The following is an 18,236-nucleotide window of genomic DNA, read 5'->3' on the forward strand; positions in this document are numbered from 1 at the left end:
GCGAAAGGAGTCTACAAGTCAAAACGAGGGAAAGAGAATATTCCCCCGAGCTCGCCTACCACTGCGGTGGAGGAAGTTGGTCAATCGCCCGGGCCTGACGAGGAGGTGGCGATGCCTGAAGTATTCGACCCCAACGATCATCCTGAACTAAAAGACTTGTTAGTTGAAGGAGGTCCTGATAGGGACGAATTCAGTAAAGGCCAACGTGAGTGCCCATCTCTGGAAGGCCTAAGGAGACAGGCCTGCTCCCAGCTTGAGGGTGAACCTCCTGGGATGCGTAGGATTTACCAGGAAGGTGGACTCCTGTATAGTGAGCCCACAGAGTCTACAGAAGGAGACCATAGGAGGTTGGTGGTTCCCCTTGCTGTTAGGCCCTTCCTCCTGCAGTTGGCGCATGAAGTTCCCATTGCTGGTCACCTCGGTATGAGGAAAACCAAGCAAAGGTTATCCATGCACTTCTACTGGCCCAAGATGGGGGAGCAAGTAGAAAGTCACTGCAGGAGTTGTGCCTCCTGCCAGTTGTCTGGTAAGGTTGGCGCGACAATCCAAGCTCCGTTGGTACCGCTCCCAGTTGTGGGGGTACCATTTGAAAGGGTAGGGATCGACATGGTTGGTCCCCTTGACCCGCAAACATCCTCAGGCAATAGGTTTATCCTGGTGCTGGTCGACCATGCAACCAGGTATCCTGAGGCCGTCCCATTTACAACTGTAACTGCCAAGCCAGTTGCAGAAGCTTTACTCGGCATGTTTACTAGGGTTGGCTTCCCTAAAGAAGTTGTGTCGGATCATGGCAGCAACTTTATGTCGAAGTATAGGCAGGCTATGTGGAAAGAATGTGGGGTCACCTACAGGTTCTCTTCTGCATACCACCCCCAGACCAATGGTCTGGGGGGGCATTTCGACAGGACGTTAACGAGCATGATTGGGGCTCTGGAGGAGCCCCAGAGAAGAAAATGGGATCTTCTTGTTTCATGCTTACAATTTGCCTACCGAGAGGTACCACAGGAGGGTGTTGGCTTCAGCCCCTTCAAACTTCTGTTCGGTCATCCCGTACGGGGACCCTTAGCCATTGTCAAGGAGGGATGGGAGATGCCCACTCCCCCTGTTACTACCAATGTAGTTGATTATGTGCTAGGGCTCAGAAAACGGATGGTACTTCTGATGGGCTTGGCTAGTGATAAATTGAAGGCAGGGCAAGCGCTGGTGAAACCTTGGTACGACCAGAAAGCTTCCCTCATCAACTTTACACTTGGTCAGCAAGTCCTGATCATGAATCCCATAAGGCCTCGAGCTTTACAGGACAATTGGTCAGGCCCTTACCCAGTGGTGGAGCCCCTGGGTGAGGTTAACTATTCAGTGGACCTTGGAAGGCCTGGAAAGGCTCCCAAAGTGTTTCACATGAATAGGCTGAAGGCTTTCGTCCCAAGCGGCGAAATCGCAGCACTGCTATTGGCTTCAGACGTTGAGGAAGAGGAGTCTGAACCTCTCCCCGACCTGTTCCAAAGCAGTCATTCAGAGAGCTCTTTTGAGGGTGTCCGCGTGGCCCCTCACCAAAATGGACAAGGCTCAGTGGTTTACCTTGGACATGAAGTAGGTGGAGGGAGGAGACAGCCTCTACTCAGTCAGGTACAAGCAGTACAAGACTGGCCTACCCCCACTACGCAAACCCAAGTGAGAGCCTTTTTAGGACTCACGGGGTATTACCGCACTTTTGTGGCAGACTATGGCACCATAGCTGCTCCTCTGACTGCCGTCACAACTCCGAAGAAACCCAAGAAGGTAACTTGGACCGACGAGTGTGAGAAGGCCTTCAATGGCTTAAAAGACTCCTTGTGCCAGGCCCCTGTCCTTAGGGCCCCGGATTATCAAAGACCTTTTATCGTGCAGACGGATGCCTCTGACACTGGGATAGGAGCTGTACTATCACAAGTAGATGAGAAGGGTAAGGAACACCCTATCGGTTTTATTAGTCGCCAGCTTAAGGACAGAGAGCTCAGATGGTCCACGGTAGAGAAAGAATGTTTCTCTGTTGTGTGGGCCCTAAGGAAGCTGAGGCCCTACCTCTATGGGACCCACTTCACTGTGCAGACTGACCATAAGCCGTTAAAGTGGCTAATGAACATGAAGGGGGAGAATCCAAAGTTGCTTAGGTGGTCCATAAGTCTACAAGGCTTCGACTTCACTATTGAGCATAGGCCAGGTGTCCAACATAGCAATGCTGATAGGTTGTCCAGAATGTTTAACCGACCTGAACAAGAGACTCATCCAGGGGTGGATTAGTTCCCCCTGTCCATAGTCTGGGAGGGGCGAGTGTTAGGAAAGATTTTGTAATTGTAGGAAATTTTCCTTCCATGTGGCAACCCCTAAACTTTTTGCTATTGTTTTTAACCTTGTTCTTGACTTTGCCAGAGAAGTACAGCCTTCTGCCGCACTTCTCTGGGCTTTCGCTCCTTTCTTACGGGGAAACTGACATGCCCTTAAGACAGTACCGGGGAACGCTGTTTCCCGTAGTTTCTTTTATCATGTTGCGGCTTTAGTGCAACATGACACAAGAGGGCACTGTAAGCTAAGTTACAGCTCTCTTGGGTCTCTAGCCTTCTACAGGCCCTAGATACTCTTTTAGGATGGTATTTGATCGGTGCAAGTCATTCAGGGACTGGAATGGTGGCAGCGATCGTTTTGTTTATTTTGAGCTCCTTTTGGCGTTCTGAGCACGTTTTTCGCACTGAACCCAAAATGGTGGCCTGGCTCCCAAAATGGCCAGACCACGAGGCTCCTTTGTCCTGTCCACTGACCGTCTTGCTCCCTTCACCTTCCCCAGGTCGGGCGACCCGGGGCCTTCCTTATTTGGGCATGTACTTTCCCGCGAAACGTGGTTGCTTTCGCGGGCTTCTACATGTCGTTTGTGTGCCTCCAGGGTGGGGGCTGGGATGTCTGGTCCCAATACACATCCTGGGTGCCAGAGAGTCTAGGGTGGTGTGAATGCCTGGGACCACCGTGGTCCGTGATTGGTCCACGTATGGTATGTGTGTTGATGAGCGGATCTCCCATTGGCTCCCCTCCGTTTTGGCGCGAAGGGAACCGTGGATAAGAGGGAGCTGGAAACACCACTACCAGGTCGATCTCCTGAGTTCTCACGAACGAAGGAATACAGGAGCCAAGTATCCTGCAACCAAGAGGCTGGACCGAGGAATCGCTGGTGACCCGCTGAAGGAATCCTCCTTTGCACTGCTGTCGTCCTGTGAAACCCTTTCCTCCTTGGATCGAACCAGAAGGCCTGTACTGGTGCTTCGACCTTTGGAATAGCAGGAACAGCTATTCCCGGCGACTTCATCCTCTCCTGCCAAGTAAGCCATCGGAAGTGTCTCTGGGCCATCCAGTTGACTGACCAGCTTGAAAGGGAGTCCTGCTCTGTAACCGCCGCCAGGTTGTGTTGTATTCCGAGTCCTTGTCACTCTCCCACGCTTCGTACACTTGGCGTTCCCAAGTCTGAAGGGAGGAGTGTACATTTGGCTCGAATACACACGGCCGCTCCGTTGTCCTGCTGCGGCAACAAACTGTGCTGGTTTCGTCGATTGGGACGTCTTTTTGCTCTACACGACTACGAGGCGTTCCCTGCTCTTCTGAACCTGCCAGCTGCTGAAACGAACGTGGAGAAGCCTGGGTCTGCTTGCTTCGGGGACCGGTGAGTAGTTTAGCTAGGATCTGGTCGCCCTCCTGCAGTATCCCATTGCTTTTCCCTGCTGTGTAAAAACAGCACCCTTTTGGCCTTACTCGCCCTCTGCTTCTGCCCGCTGTGGAGGCTGCGCTTGAGTTACGGAACCTGTTCTCCTTCTGCTGTGCACTAACCCGAACTGCCTGACTTCCTCCGAAGAGCTTCCCCTTTTGCCCGTTGGCACCGGCGTGGCAGGTACTTTGAGCACAAGGCTCCACTCTTCGCAGGGCTCGGACTTCCATCTAGTAGGTGCCTCTGAAGGCGAACTGAGTCTAAAGCGGTATCGCACTGCCTGTTTTCCTTCCCTGGCAGGTGGACTACATATTTCGTGCTTTAAACGCTTGCGACTGTGTATTTGTATATATATTGTGTTGATATGGTATGTGTTGGTTTAATATTGTGATATTGTGATTTTCTCGCTACGGTCATTATTTTAAAGGCCTTAAAATAAATGTGTATCTATTTTTGATATAACAACTGTTTGGAGTAGTTTGTAAGCGCTCTTGCTTTGTGTGCTCATTGCGGGCTTTCAGTCACCCTCACCCCTCTTGAGACCTAGTCTTGACCGCCGCGATCGCTACCTTGATTGGTCTGGCTTGTCCAGAGGTTACCCTGTTCCAAGTAATTAGGTTGGCCTTCTGAACTTCTGCGCCACCAGGACAGAGTTCAGAAATCCGTCTTAACAATCGCATGCTGTAGGAAGGGTCTAAGGATTGGAATGGGATGGACTTGGATATCACATCTCATGCTATAGGTAGGCTCTCAGGTTTGGTATAAGCATTGAGATATCACATCTCATGCTATAGGAAGGGTCTCATGATTGGAATGGGAAGGATTTGGATATCACATCTCATGCTATAGGAAGGGTCTCAGGTTTGGTATAAGCATGGAGATATGACTTCTCATGCTATAGGAAGGGTCTCAGGATTGGAATGGGAAGGTGTTGGATATCACATCTCATGCTATAGGAAGGGTCTCAGGATTGCAATGGGAAGGAGTTGTATATGACATCTCAGGCCTTAAGAAGGGTCTCAGGTTTGGTATAAGCATTGAGATATCACATCTCTGCTATCGGAAGGGTCTCAGGATTGGAATGGGAAGGAGTTGGATATCCCATCTCATGTTATAGGAAGGGTCTCAGGTTTGGTATTAGAAGCATTGAGATATCACATCTCATGCTATAGGAAGGGTCTCAGGATTGGAATGGGAAGGACTTGGATGTCACATCTCATGCTATAGGGAGGGTCTCAAGTTTGATATTAGAAGCATTGAGATAACAAATCTCATGATATCGGAAGGGTCTCAGGATTGGAATGGAAAGGAGTTGGATATCACATCTCATTATAAAGGAAGGATCTAAGGTTTGGAAGGGGAAGGATTTGGATATCACATCTCATGTTATAGGACGGGTCTCAGGTTTGGTATTAGAAGCATTGAGATATCAAGTGTCATGGTATAAGAAGGGTCTCAGAATTGGAATGGGAAGGAGTTGGATATCACATCTCAAGCTATAGGAAGCGTCTCAGGATTGGAATGGGAAGGAGTTTGATATCACATCTCATGCCATAGTATGGGTCTCAGGTTTGGTAGAAGCATTGGGATATCACATCTCATGCTATCGGAAGGTATCAGTATTGGATTTGGAAGGAGTTGGATATCCCATCTCATGCTATAGGAAGGGTCTCAGGTTAGAATGGGAAGGAGTTGGATATCACATTTCATGTTATAGGAAGGGTCTCAGGATTGGAATGGGAAGGACTTGGATATCATATCTCATGCTATAGGAAGGCTCTCAGGGTTGGAAGGGGAAGGAGTTGGATATCACATTTCATGTTAGAGGAAGGATCTCAGGTTTGGTATTAGAGGCCTTGAGATATCACATCTCATGCTATAGGAAGGGTCTCAGGATTGGAATGGGAAGGAGTTGGATATCACATCTCAAGCTATAGGAAGGGTCTCAGGTTTGGTATAAGCATTGAGATATCACATCTCATGCTATAGGAAGGGTCTCAGGATTGGAATGGGAAGAAGTTGGATATCACATCTCATGCTATAGGAAGGGTCTCAGGTTTGGTATAAGCATTGAGATATCACATCTCATGCTATAGGAAGGGTCTCAGGGTTGGAATGGGAAGGAGTTGTATATGACATCTCATGCCATAGGAAGGGTCTCAGGTTTGGTATAAGCATTGAGATATCACATCACATGCTATAGGAAGGGTCTCAGGATTGGAATGGGAAGGACCTGGATATCACATCTCATGCTATAGGCAGGGTCTCAGGTTTGGAAAGGGAAGGAGATGGATATCACATTTCATGTTAGAGGTAGGATCTCAGGTTTGGTATTGGAGGCATTGAGATATCACATCTCATGCTATCAGAAGGGTCTCAGGATTGGAATGGGAAGGAGTTGGATATCACATTTCATGCTAAAGGGAGGGTCTCAGGTTTGGAAGGGGAAGGATTTGGAAATCACATCTCATATTATAGGAAGGATCTCAGGTTTGGTATTAGAAGCATTGAGATATCACATCTCATGCTATCGGAAGGATCTCAGGTTTGGTATAAGAGGCATTGAGATATCACATCTCATGCTATCATAAGGGTCTCAGGATTGGAATGGGAAGGAGTTGGATATCACATCTCATGTTATATGAAGGATCTCAGGTTTGGTATTAGAAGCATTGAGACATCACATCTCATGCTATAGGAAGGGTCTCAGGATTGGAATGGGAAGGAGTTGGATATCACATCTCATGCTATAGGAAGGGTCTCAGGTTTGCTATAAGCATTGAGATATCACATCTCATGCTATAGGAAGGGTCTCAGGATTGGAATGGGAAGGATTTGGATATCACATCTTATGCTATAGGAAGGGTCTCAGGTTTGGTATAAGCATTGAGATATCACATCTCATGCTATAGGAAGGGTCTCAGGATTGGAATGGGAAGAAGTTGGATATCACATCTCATGCTATAGGAAGGGTCTCAGGTTTGGTATAAGCATTGAGATATCACATCTCATGCTATAGGAAGGGTCTCAGGGTTGGAATGGGAAGGAGTTGTATATGACATCTCATGCCATAGGAAGGGTCTCAGGTTTGGTATAAGCATTGAGATATCACATCACATGCTATAGGAAGGGTCTCAGGATTGGAATGGGAAGGACTTGGATATCACATCTCATGCTATACGCAGGGTCTCAGGTTTGGAAAGGGAAGGAGATGGATATCACATTTCATGTTAGAGGTAGGATCTCAGGTTTGGTATTAGAGGCATTGAGATATCACATCTCATGCTATCAGAAGGGTCTCAGGATTGGAATGGGAAGGAGTTGGTGTTAGGAAAGATTTCGTAATACTAGGTAATTTTCCTTCCATGTGGCAACCCCTAAACTTTTTGCTGTTGTTTTTCACCTTGTTCTTGACTTTGCCAGAGAAGTGCAGCCTTCTGCCGCACTCCTCTGGGCTTTCGCTCCTTTCTTACGGGGAAACTGACATGCCCTTAAGACAGTCAGTACCGATTCCAAGATGGCCGCCGGAGCGAGAAGACGCGAGTGAGTCTCGCTCCCGCCGGGCCACACATTAGCACCGTAGAAGCTGCGAGCCGGAGGGCGGCTGTACCCCACAAATAGCCCCGGGTACGGCCCCTGTCACGGGCACCAGGAGGCGGTCACATCGGCCCCCTCCAGCGCCGAGGAACGGCGCTCCCCCCTCCCCCATCGGGACAAGGAGCGGCCCGCGCTCCACGAACCACCATCACAGGCCCCCCAGAGGACGTGAGGAGGAGGCCATCGGCGGGGGGAGCGAGGAGCGGGGCGCCCCCCTCGGAACGGAGCCCCAGCATTGCGGCGCCCGGGGGTCGGGCAAACTTCCGGCAGCCCCGAGGAACACGGGCTCGTCGACCCTCGGCAGCAGCGGACCCCGCGGGAAGAGCGGGACGCCGGAATCCAGCGGCGGTCCCCAGTCCGGTGGACCACAAGGTGAGGCCCCCCCCCGGGTGCACCCCACGCCCCCCTGGAGCCACGTGAATCTGGAGGGCCGGCGGCGAAACCGCACGAAGGCCCACCAGGCCGAAGCGGGGATGGATCATCCCCCCCCACCCCACAGCTGAGAGATAAGTGGAGGTCGCCACAAACCAGAGCACCGTAGATAGATCCACCCAGGGTAACAGAGTGCGGCGCAATCTCCGAGGACCGCACTAACCGGAGCCCCAACTTTGCAGCACACGTGGGGTCTCTACAACAGGCGCCATACCGGGGTGGACTGTACGCCCCCCTTCCCCCCGAGTAGTTACCCCCTACAACGACAAACAACGACAAACAACCAAAGAAGGGACACGAAATCAGCAGGACGCGCCAAGGCACACCTAACAAGAGGCTTCCCCCCGGCCAGAGAAATAGGAGAGGGGACGGGTCCGTCCGGAGGGACTCCAAGACAAGATCATTTAAAGGAAGACATGTCTAAAGCGAAGGGGAGAGGGGGGGGATCCCTACAGACACAGCAGCCCCCCAAACAAGACTCCAACCTGATACAAATGTGGGCAGGGGACACCCCAGTGTCGACCAGGAGCAGGATACAGGAGGACTCTTCTCAACAGGCCGCGAACTCGGCCGAGACGAGAGACATGGCCCCCGGCGCCCAACCTCCGACAAAAGACGATATGCACTCCTGGTTTAAAGAACTACAAGATAAATTAATGTCAACGGTCCAAGACCAGTTTGCAGCTATTAAACAGGATATGCAACAGGCAATTCAAGGAGTTCAACATGACATTGCCAACCTGGAGGAAAGGACTGACACCCTAGAGAAGATTGTGCAAAACGCAGAAGAGGAGGCCCTTCAGCGCGCCGAAACACAAGAACACCTGGTGCGCCTGACACATAACCTAGAAATTCAGTGCGAAGACCTCGAGAATAGGTCCCGCAGATCGAATATACGCATCAAAAATATGCCAGAATCGGTCCTGGACGGGGACCTAAAGAAAGCTGTTCAGGAGGTTTTCGGGGATATCATCGAAGCTCAGGACCCGGAGACTGTGGGGATCGATCGCATACATCGAGTAGGCCCGAGACGCACGGGGGCACCGGGAGAGAGACCCAGAGACGTCTTGGCGGCTTTGTCCTCCTATCCACAAAAAGAGCTTATTCTACGAAGAGCAAGGCAGCTGGATCAAATCAGGATGAATGGGGCAGACATTCAGCTGTTCCAGGACTTATCAGCCGTTACACTCCTAAAAAGAAGAGAGATGGCCCCTCTCACGAGGGAACTGGTCACAAGGGAGATAAAATATAAATGGACATTCCCTTTCGGTCTGCTGTTCGACTGGGAAGGGAAACAAAGGAGGGTGACTACCATGGAAGAGGGGCTATCCATTCTGGACATCCAGCCGAGGGAATCCTCAGCCAGAAAAGACGGGAAAATGGGGGAACCACACAACAGGCCGGGGGGATGGGAACGGGTCCGACAGAAAAGAAAACGTCGTGGAGGGGGTAGAGATGGGACTACCGTAACAAATTAGAGGATGCAAAGATGAAACCACAAAGACCCGGGGCCCAATAACTGAAGACAGCACAGGGAACGGCCCCCAATGATGGAAGTCGCAAACGACAGTCTTAGTTGGCCCGGCTCAGAGCTGGAACAACCCACATAAAGATCAAGGAACAATGAGGGGTTTAGGACTCCCCAAAAAGTTAACCTCGAGCCTACAGAGGGCAGGGAGCGACAGGCGGAACGCCAGAGCTACCTTAGGTACCCGTGCCCTCCTCGGGTGTAAAGTTGCAACAAAGTTTATGGTTGGGGGAATTGTTTATTGTTGGGGAGGGGAGGGCAGATCTTCCGGAAGCGAGAAAGGGAAACGCATCTCGAGCTCTACACTGGTACAATCAGACTATTTGAAATGGGGAAGATTCGACTTGTAACATTAAATGTAAGGGGCCTGAACTCCCCGGTGAAGCGGAAAAAAGTAGAGATCATGTTAAGAAGAGAAAAGGCGGATGTGCTAATGTTCCAGGAGACCCACATTAAAGCTCAAGATAGGGGGAAAATCCGCCTGAGAGGATACGAGATAATTGCACAATCCAACGCAGCCGAAAAAAAGGCGGGAGTGCTGATCGCTGTGAAAGGAAATATAGAAGTAAAGGTGATCGACAAAACCTCAGATAAGGACGGGAGGTATGTCTTTGCCAATATCAAACTACACAACGCCCTTATGACACTGGCATCCATTTACGCTCCAAACTCGGGCCAGGATGGCTTTCTGAGGGACACAATGGGGAGGCTGGAGGGGTTCGCGAAGGGGGAAATGATAATAGGTGGAGATCTAAATATGGCCTGGCACCCCCAATCAGACCGAAGTGCGAGCGGACCCCTCCACCAGAGCGCCCCCTCTCAGCGTCTGAGGAAACAGATGGAAGGCATGGCCCTGTGGGACGCTTGGAGGGAACATAAAGGCCAAACCAAGGGATTCACCTACTTTTCACACGTTCACAACACAATGTCTAGAATAGACTACTTCTGGGTGTCAGTGGGGATCCTGGGAAAAATACAGGATTTGGAGCTGGGCCCCATTTCACTGTCGGATCATGCACCTATCTGGCTGGAACTGTCGACTCCGGGGAACGAAAGGAGATTATGGAGATGGACACTCCCACAAGAAATACTATCCGACCCAGTGATGGGAGAATCCATAAGGGAAAAAATGGAAGAATTCTTTGAGCATAACGACACGGGGGAGGTCCCCTTGAGCACAGTATGGGAGGCGTCCAAAGCAGTAATCAGAGGCCATCTAATAGCCCTCAAAGCGACCAGGGATAAACAAATACGGCAGTGGGAATCAGAACTGGAAAAGAAGCTGTCGGATATCCGGGAAGAATTAATGTCAAGCCCCACTAGAGACCTAAAACGGACACTCAAACACACAGAGGGTCAACTCGAACAGCTCCGAAGCAAACAAGCCCAGAGATCTCTCCTATACCTCAAACAGAAATACTACATCAAAGCCAACAAGGCAGACCGACTTCTCGCCCGACTGCTCTCGTCGAAGCGGAACGCAACGACCATCAAGAAAGTCAAAAATGCAAACGGGGAAACGCTAACGAGCTCCGAGGACATAGGGAACACATTCAGGGAATTCTATCAGAACCTGTACTCCACAGAGAACCCAAAGGAAGCTGACCAAAACAGTTTCCTGGCATCGATCCCCTTTCAGAAAATTTCAGAAGAAACCAGAGCAGACCTAGAGGCCCAGATAACCGAAACCGAAGTGAAGAAGGCGATAATGAGCCTCCCGCTAAACAAAGCACCCGGCCCGGATGGTTTCACAGCCACATTCTATAGAAAATACGTAGACATCCTCGCCCCATTCCTCACTAGACTTCTAAACACCTTCAAAGATAGTGGGAATGTCACTCCATCTATGAACGAGGCAAAAATTCTGGTCTTCTATAAACAAGGGAAGGATCCCTCCCTCCCGGGCTCATACAGACCCATAGCCCTAATTAACCTAGATGCAAAAATCTACACCAAAATCCTAGCGGCTAGGCTCTCCCCACTGCTTCCCTCCTTAATCAACCTAGATCAATCGGGTTTCATCCCGGGAAGACAGACACATGACAACACCAGAAGACTAGTCCACCTTATAGAGAAAATAAAATTCTCCCGCACCCCAGCAGTACTACTTTCTCTAGATGCAGAAAAGGCGTTCGACCGTGTAGAATGGTCAATGCTCTTTAAAACTCTGGCGCACATGGGATTTGGGAATCAATATATTAACATGATCAAAGCCAATTACTCCTCCCCCTCAGCCAGGATAGCGGTAAACGGAGAAATTACAGAGAGGGTGGAAATATCCAGGGGAACGAAACAGGGCTGCCCACTTTCGCCACTCTTGTATGCGCTGTTCCTAGAACCCCTACTCATTAAAATTAGGGAAACAGATCAAATCAGAGGGATTGAGATGGCGGGGAAACAACACAAGGTTATAGCCTATGCGGATGACATGCTTTTGGCACTGGAGGACCCCACCCACTCAGCCCTAGCGGCGCTCCACCTGCTGGAGCTATTTGGGAGCATTTCTGGCTTAAGAATAAATAAAAAAAAATCAGAAATGCTTATATTGGCAGGGTGCAGCGTAACACTGGGTAGAGAGGCAGACCACATGGACATAAAGGTCGCGGAAGAGGGCATAAAATACTTGGGGATAACACTGACTCACAAGGTAGAGACGATGTACACCAAGAACTATCCCCCACTCCTAGCCAAGATTCAAAGAGATCTAGAGAGGTGGAATCCCCTAAATATTTCCTGGTGGGGGAGAATACAGTCGATAAAAATGAACATTCTCCCTAAAGCACTGTACCACTTCCAGTCCCTACCGGTTGGGGTCCCAGACTCCTTTTTCAGAGCCCTAGCCAAGTCGGTCTCATCCTTCATCTGGAATAGGAAACCCCCCAGAGTATCCAGAACAATCCTCACATCCAACATCAGGGAAGGTGGCCTAGCACTCCCACACTTTAAGAACTACTACCAAGCGGCCCAGCTCAGGATTCTGAGAGAATGGCTAGGAGATAATCAACGAACGATATGGGTGACACAGGACCGGGCGGTCGCCAGAACCCCACTAGAAGACTTATTATGGACACCTAAGCAGCACAGGCACCCGAATCTTCGCATTAGTGAGATCATGAAGACCACGCTGAATGCCTGGGATGAGCAGACACGGAGAGAGAATATTACCACGACTACGGCCCCGTTCACCCCAATCTGTAGAAACCGGCAGTCCCCCCCGGGGACTGAGCAAGGGGCATATGGGAACTGGGAGGAAGCTGGATGCAGAAAAATAGGGGAGATGTTCGTGGACGGGGAGCTGAGATCCTTTGCCAACTGCAAATCAACTTGGAACCTCACTAATGCGGACAGGTACAAATATGAGCAGCTTAGACACTGGCTGATCACGCCTGAGATCACTCATGCGGCGACAAGAGAACTTACCGCCTTTGAAAAGTTTCTCCTCACAAACTCAGGAGACAGAAAACTAGTCTCCAACCTCTACAGGTTCATGAATACCCAGGGAGAAGACATCAAGTGGGCATACATGAAAAGATGGGAAAAAACGCTGGGGACAGCCATCACCGCACAGCAGTGGCAGTCGCTGTGGTCAGATATCCACAAACTGACCAGAGCAGTTCAAACCAAAGAAATGTGGATTAAGGTCGTCACGCAATGGCACTACACCCCGGAGAGGCTAAATAGTATGTTCCCACTTACACCTAACCGCTGCTGGAGAGGCTGTACAGATGCAGGCTCGTGGAGACATATTTGGTGGGACTGCCCCAAGGTTAAACTCTTCTGGACAGGAGTAATAGCCGAACTGAAGAAGATCTTCCCAGAAGTGGACCGGTATACAGAGAAAACCTGGCTCTGTGGATTCACGGACCACAAAGTCAACACACTCACCAAGGCGCAGCGAAAATGCTTCATGAGCCTACTCATCGCGGCCTGGGCAACCATCGCACAGGGATGGAAAAACAGAGACTCACCGATGCTGTTCACCTGGCTACACAAGGTCTGGTCCCAAATGACCATGGAAAAAATCACACACAATCTCCATGGAACACATGGCTCCTTCATAAAAGAATGGGGTGGAGTGCTAGAATATCTCCAGTCAGACTACATGGCACAGTGGTGCCCGCACTCTATAAAAATCTCTGACTTTTTCACCTAGTGACTAGCTGCGAGATCTTTGGTTCAATGACTATGCTTCCGGAAGAGGGAGGGCGGGGGAGGCGGGATGGGGAGTTGAGGGACTGTTTACCTTTTGTATCACTTACAAAATAATAAAAACATGTTTAAAAAAAAAAAGACAGTCAGTACCGGGGAACGCTGTTTCCCGTAGTTTCTTTTATCATGTTGCAGCTTTAGTGCAACATGACACAAGAGGGCACTGTAAGCTAAGTTACAGCTCTGTTGGGTCTCTAGCCTTCTACAGGCCCTAGATACTCTTTTAGGATGGTATTTTGATCGGTGCAAGTCATTCAGGGACTGGAATGGTGGCAGCGATCGTTTTGTTTATTTTGAGCTCCTTTTGGCGTTCTGAGCGCGTTTTTCGCACTGAACCCAAAATGGTGGCCTGGCTCCCAAAATGGCCAGACCACGATGCTCTTTTGTCCTGTCCACTGACCGTCTTGCTCCCTTCACCTTCCCCAGGTCGAGCGACCCGGGGCCTTCCTTATTTGGGCATGTACTTTCCCGCGAAACGTGGTTGCTTTCGCGGGCTTCTACATGTCTTTTGTGTGCCTCCAGGGTGTGGGCTGGGATGTCTGGTCCCAATACACATCCTGGGTGCCAGAGAGTCTAGGGTGGTGTGAATGCCTGGGACCACTGTGGTCCGTGATTGGTCCACGTATGGTATGTGTGTTGATGAGCGGATCTCCCATTGGCTCCCCTCCGTTTTGGCGCGAAGGGAACCGTGGATAAGAGGGGGTTGGAAACACCACTACCATGTCGATCTCCTGAGTTCTCACGAACGAAGGAATACAGGAGCCAAGTATCCTGCAACCAAGAGGCTGGACCGAGGAATCGCTGGTGACCCGCTGAAGGAATCCTCCTTTGCATTGCTGTCGTCCTGTGAAACCCTTTCCTCCTTTGATCGAACCAGAAGGCCTGTACTGGTGCTTCGACCTTTGGAATAGCAGGAACAGCTATTCCCGGCGACTTCATCATCTCCTGCCAAGTAAGCCTTCGGAAGTGTCTCTGGGCCATCCAGTTGACTGACCAGTTTACAAGGGAGTCCTGCTCTGTAACCGCCGCCAGGTTGTGTTGTATTTCGAGTCCTTGTCACTCTCCCACGCTTCGTACACTTGGCGTTCCCAAGTCTGAAGGGAGGAGTGTACATTTGGCTCGAATACACACGGCCGCTCCGTTGTCCTGCTGCGGCAACAAACTGTGCCGGTTTCGTCGATTGGGACGTCTTTTTGCTCTACACGACTACGAGGCGTTCCCTGCTCTTCTGAACCTGCCAGCTGCTGAAACTAACGTGGAGAAGCCTGGGTCTGCTTGCTTCGGGGACCGGTGAGTAGTATAGCTAGGATCTGGTCGCCCTCCTGCAGTATCCCATTGCTTTTCCCTGCTGTGTAAAAACAGCACCCTTTTGCCGTACTCGCGCTCTGCTTCTGCTCGCTGTGGAGGCTGCGCTTGAGTTGCGGAACCTGTTCTCCTTCTGCTTTGCACTAACCCGAACTGCCTGACTTCCTCCGAAGAGCTTCTCCTTTTGCCCGTTGGCACCGGCGTGGCAGGTACTTTGAGCACAAGGCTCCACTCTTCGCAGGGCTCGGACTTCCATCTAGTTAGGTGCCTCTGAACTGAGTCTAAAGCGTTATCGCACTGCCTGTTTTCCTTCCCTGGCAGGTGGACTACACATTTCGTGCCTCTAATGCTTAAGACTGTCGTATTTGTATATATATTGTGTTGATATGGTATGTGTTGGTTTAGTATTGTGATATTGTGATTTTCTCGCTACGGTCATTATTTTAAAGGCCTTAAAATAAATGTGTATCTATTTTTGATATAACAACTGTTTGGAGTAGTTTGTAAGCGCTCTTGCTTTGTGTGCTCATTGCGGGCTTTCAGTCACCCTCACCCCTCTTGAGACCTAGTCTTGACCGCCGCGATCGCTACCTTGATTGGTCTGGCTCGTCCAGAGGTTACCCTGTTCCAAGTAATTAGGTTGGCCTTCTGAACTTCTGCGCCTCCAGGACAGAGTTCAGAAATCCGTCTTAACAGTTGGATATCACATTTCATGCTAAAGGGAGGGTCTCAGGTTTGGAAGGGGAAGGATTTGGAAATCACATCTCATATTATAGGAAGGATCTCAGGTTTGGTATTAGAAGCATTGAGATATCACATCTCATGCTATCGGAAGGATCTCAGGTTTGGTATAAGAGGCATTGAGATATCACATCTCATGCTATCATAAGGGTCTCAGGATTGGAATGGGAAGGAGTTGGATATCACATCTCATGTTATAGGAAGGATCTCAGGTTTGGTATTAGAAGCATTGAGAAATCACATCTCTTGCTATAGGACGGGTCTCAGGATTGGAATGGGAAGGAGTTGGATATCACATCTCATGCTATAGGAAGGGTCTCAGGTTTGGTATAAGCATTGAGATATCACATCTCATGCTATAGGAAGGGTCTCAGGATTGGAATGGGAAGGATTTGGATATCACATCTTATGCTATAGGAAGGGTCTCAGGTTTTGTATAAGCATGGAGATATCACTTCTCATGCTATAGGAAGGGTCTCAGGATTGGAATGGGAAGGAGTTGGATATCACATCTCATGCTATAGGAAGGGTCTCAGATTTGGTATAAGCATTGAGATATCACATCTCATGCTATAGGAAGGGTCTCAGGATTGGAATGGGAAGGAGTTGTATATGACATCTCAGGCCATAGGAAGGGTCTCAGATTTGGTATAAGCATTGAGATATCACATCTCATGATATCGGAAGGGTCTCAGGATTGGAATGGGAAGGAGTTGGATATCACATCTCATGATAAAGGAAGGGTCTAAGGTTTGGAAGGGGAAGGATTTGGATATCACATCTCATGTTATAGGACGGGTCTCAGGTTTGGTATTAGAAGCATTGAGATATCAAGTCTCATGGTATAAGAAGGGTCTCAGGATTGGAATGGGAAGGAGTTTGATATCACATCTCATGCCATAGTATGGGTCTCAGGTTTGGTAGAAGCATTGGGATATCACATCTCATGCTATCGGAGGGTATCAGTATTGGATTTGGAAGGAGTTGGATATCCCATCTCATGCTATAGGAAGGGTCTCAGGTTGGAATGGGAAGGAGTTGGATATCACATTTCATGTTATAGGAAGGGTCTCAGGATTGGAATGGGAAGGACTTGGATATCATATCTCATGCTATAGGAAGGCTCTCAGGTTTGGAAGGGGAAGGAGTTGGATATCACATTTCATGTTAGAGGAAGGATCTCAGGTTTGGTAGTAGAGGCCTTGAGATATCACATCTCATGCTATAGAAAGGGTCTCAGGATTGGAATGGGAAGGAGTTGGATATCACATCTCAAGCTATAGGAAGGGTCTCAGGTTTGGAATGGGAAGAAGTTGGATATCACATCTCATGCTATAGGAAGGGTCTCAGGTTTGGTATAAGCATTGAGATATCACATCTCATGCTATAGGAAGGGTCTCAGGATTGGAATGGGAAGGAGTTGTATATGCCATCTCATGCCATAGGAAGGGTCTCAGGTTTGGTATAAGCATTGAGATATCACATCTCATGCTATAGGAAGGGTCTCAGGATTGGAATGGGAAGAAGTTGGATATCACATCTCATGCTATAGGAAGGGTCTCAGGTTTGGTATAAGCATTGAGATATCACATCTCATGCTATAGGAAGGGTCTCAGGATTGGAATGGGAAGGAGTTGTATATGCCATCTCATGCCATAGGAAGGGTCTCAGGTTTGGTATAAGCATTGAGATATCACATCACATGCTATAGGAAGGGTCTCAGGATTGGAATGGGAAGGACTTGGATATCAAATATCATGCTATAGGCAGGGTCTCAGGTTTGGAAATTGAAGGAGATGGATATCACATTTCATGTTAGAGGTAGGATCTCAGGTTTGGTATTAGAGGCATTGAGATATCACATCTCATGCTATCAGAAGGGTCTCAGGATTGGAATGGGAAGGAGTTGGATATCACATCTCATGCTAAAGGGAGGGTCTCAGGTTTGGAAGGGGAAGGATTTGGAAATCACATCTCATATTATAGGAAGGATCTCAGGTTTGGTATTAGAAGCATTGAGATATCACATCTCATGCTATCGGAAGGATCTCAGGTTTGGTATAAGAGGCATTGAGATATCACATCTCATGCTATCATAAGGGTCTCAGGATTGGAATGGGAAGGAGTTGGATATCACATCTCATGTTATAGGAAGGATCTCAGGTTTGGTATTGGAAGCATTGAGACATCACATCTCATGCTATAGGAAGGGTCTCAGGATTGGAATGGGAAGGAGTTGGATATCACATCTCATGCTATAGGAAGGGTCTCAGATTTGGTATAAGCATTGAGATATCACATCTCATGCTATAGGAAGGGTCTCAGGATTGGAATGGGAAGGAGTTGTATATGACATCTCAGGCCATAGGAAGGGTCTCAGGTTTGATATAAGCATTGAGATATCACATCTCTGCTATCGGAAGGGTCTCAGGATTGGAATGGGAAGGAGATGGATATCCCATCTGAGTTGGATATCCCATCTCATGTTATAGGAAGGGTCTCAGGTTTGGTATTAGAAGCATTGAGATATCACATCTCATGCTATAGGAATGGTCTCAGGATTGGAATGGGGAGGACTTGGATGTCACATCTCATGCTATAGGGAGCGTCTCAAGTTTGATATTAGAAGCATTGAGATAACAAATGTCATGATATCGGAAGGGTCTCAGGATTGGAATGGGAAGGAGTTGGATATCA

The sequence above is a fragment of the Ambystoma mexicanum genome, chromosome 13, assembly GCF_040938575.1.
Source record: "Ambystoma mexicanum isolate Mex_15411 chromosome 13, UKY_AmexF1_1, whole genome shotgun sequence".
NCBI classification, from domain to species: Eukaryota; Metazoa; Chordata; class Amphibia; order Caudata; family Ambystomatidae; genus Ambystoma; species Ambystoma mexicanum.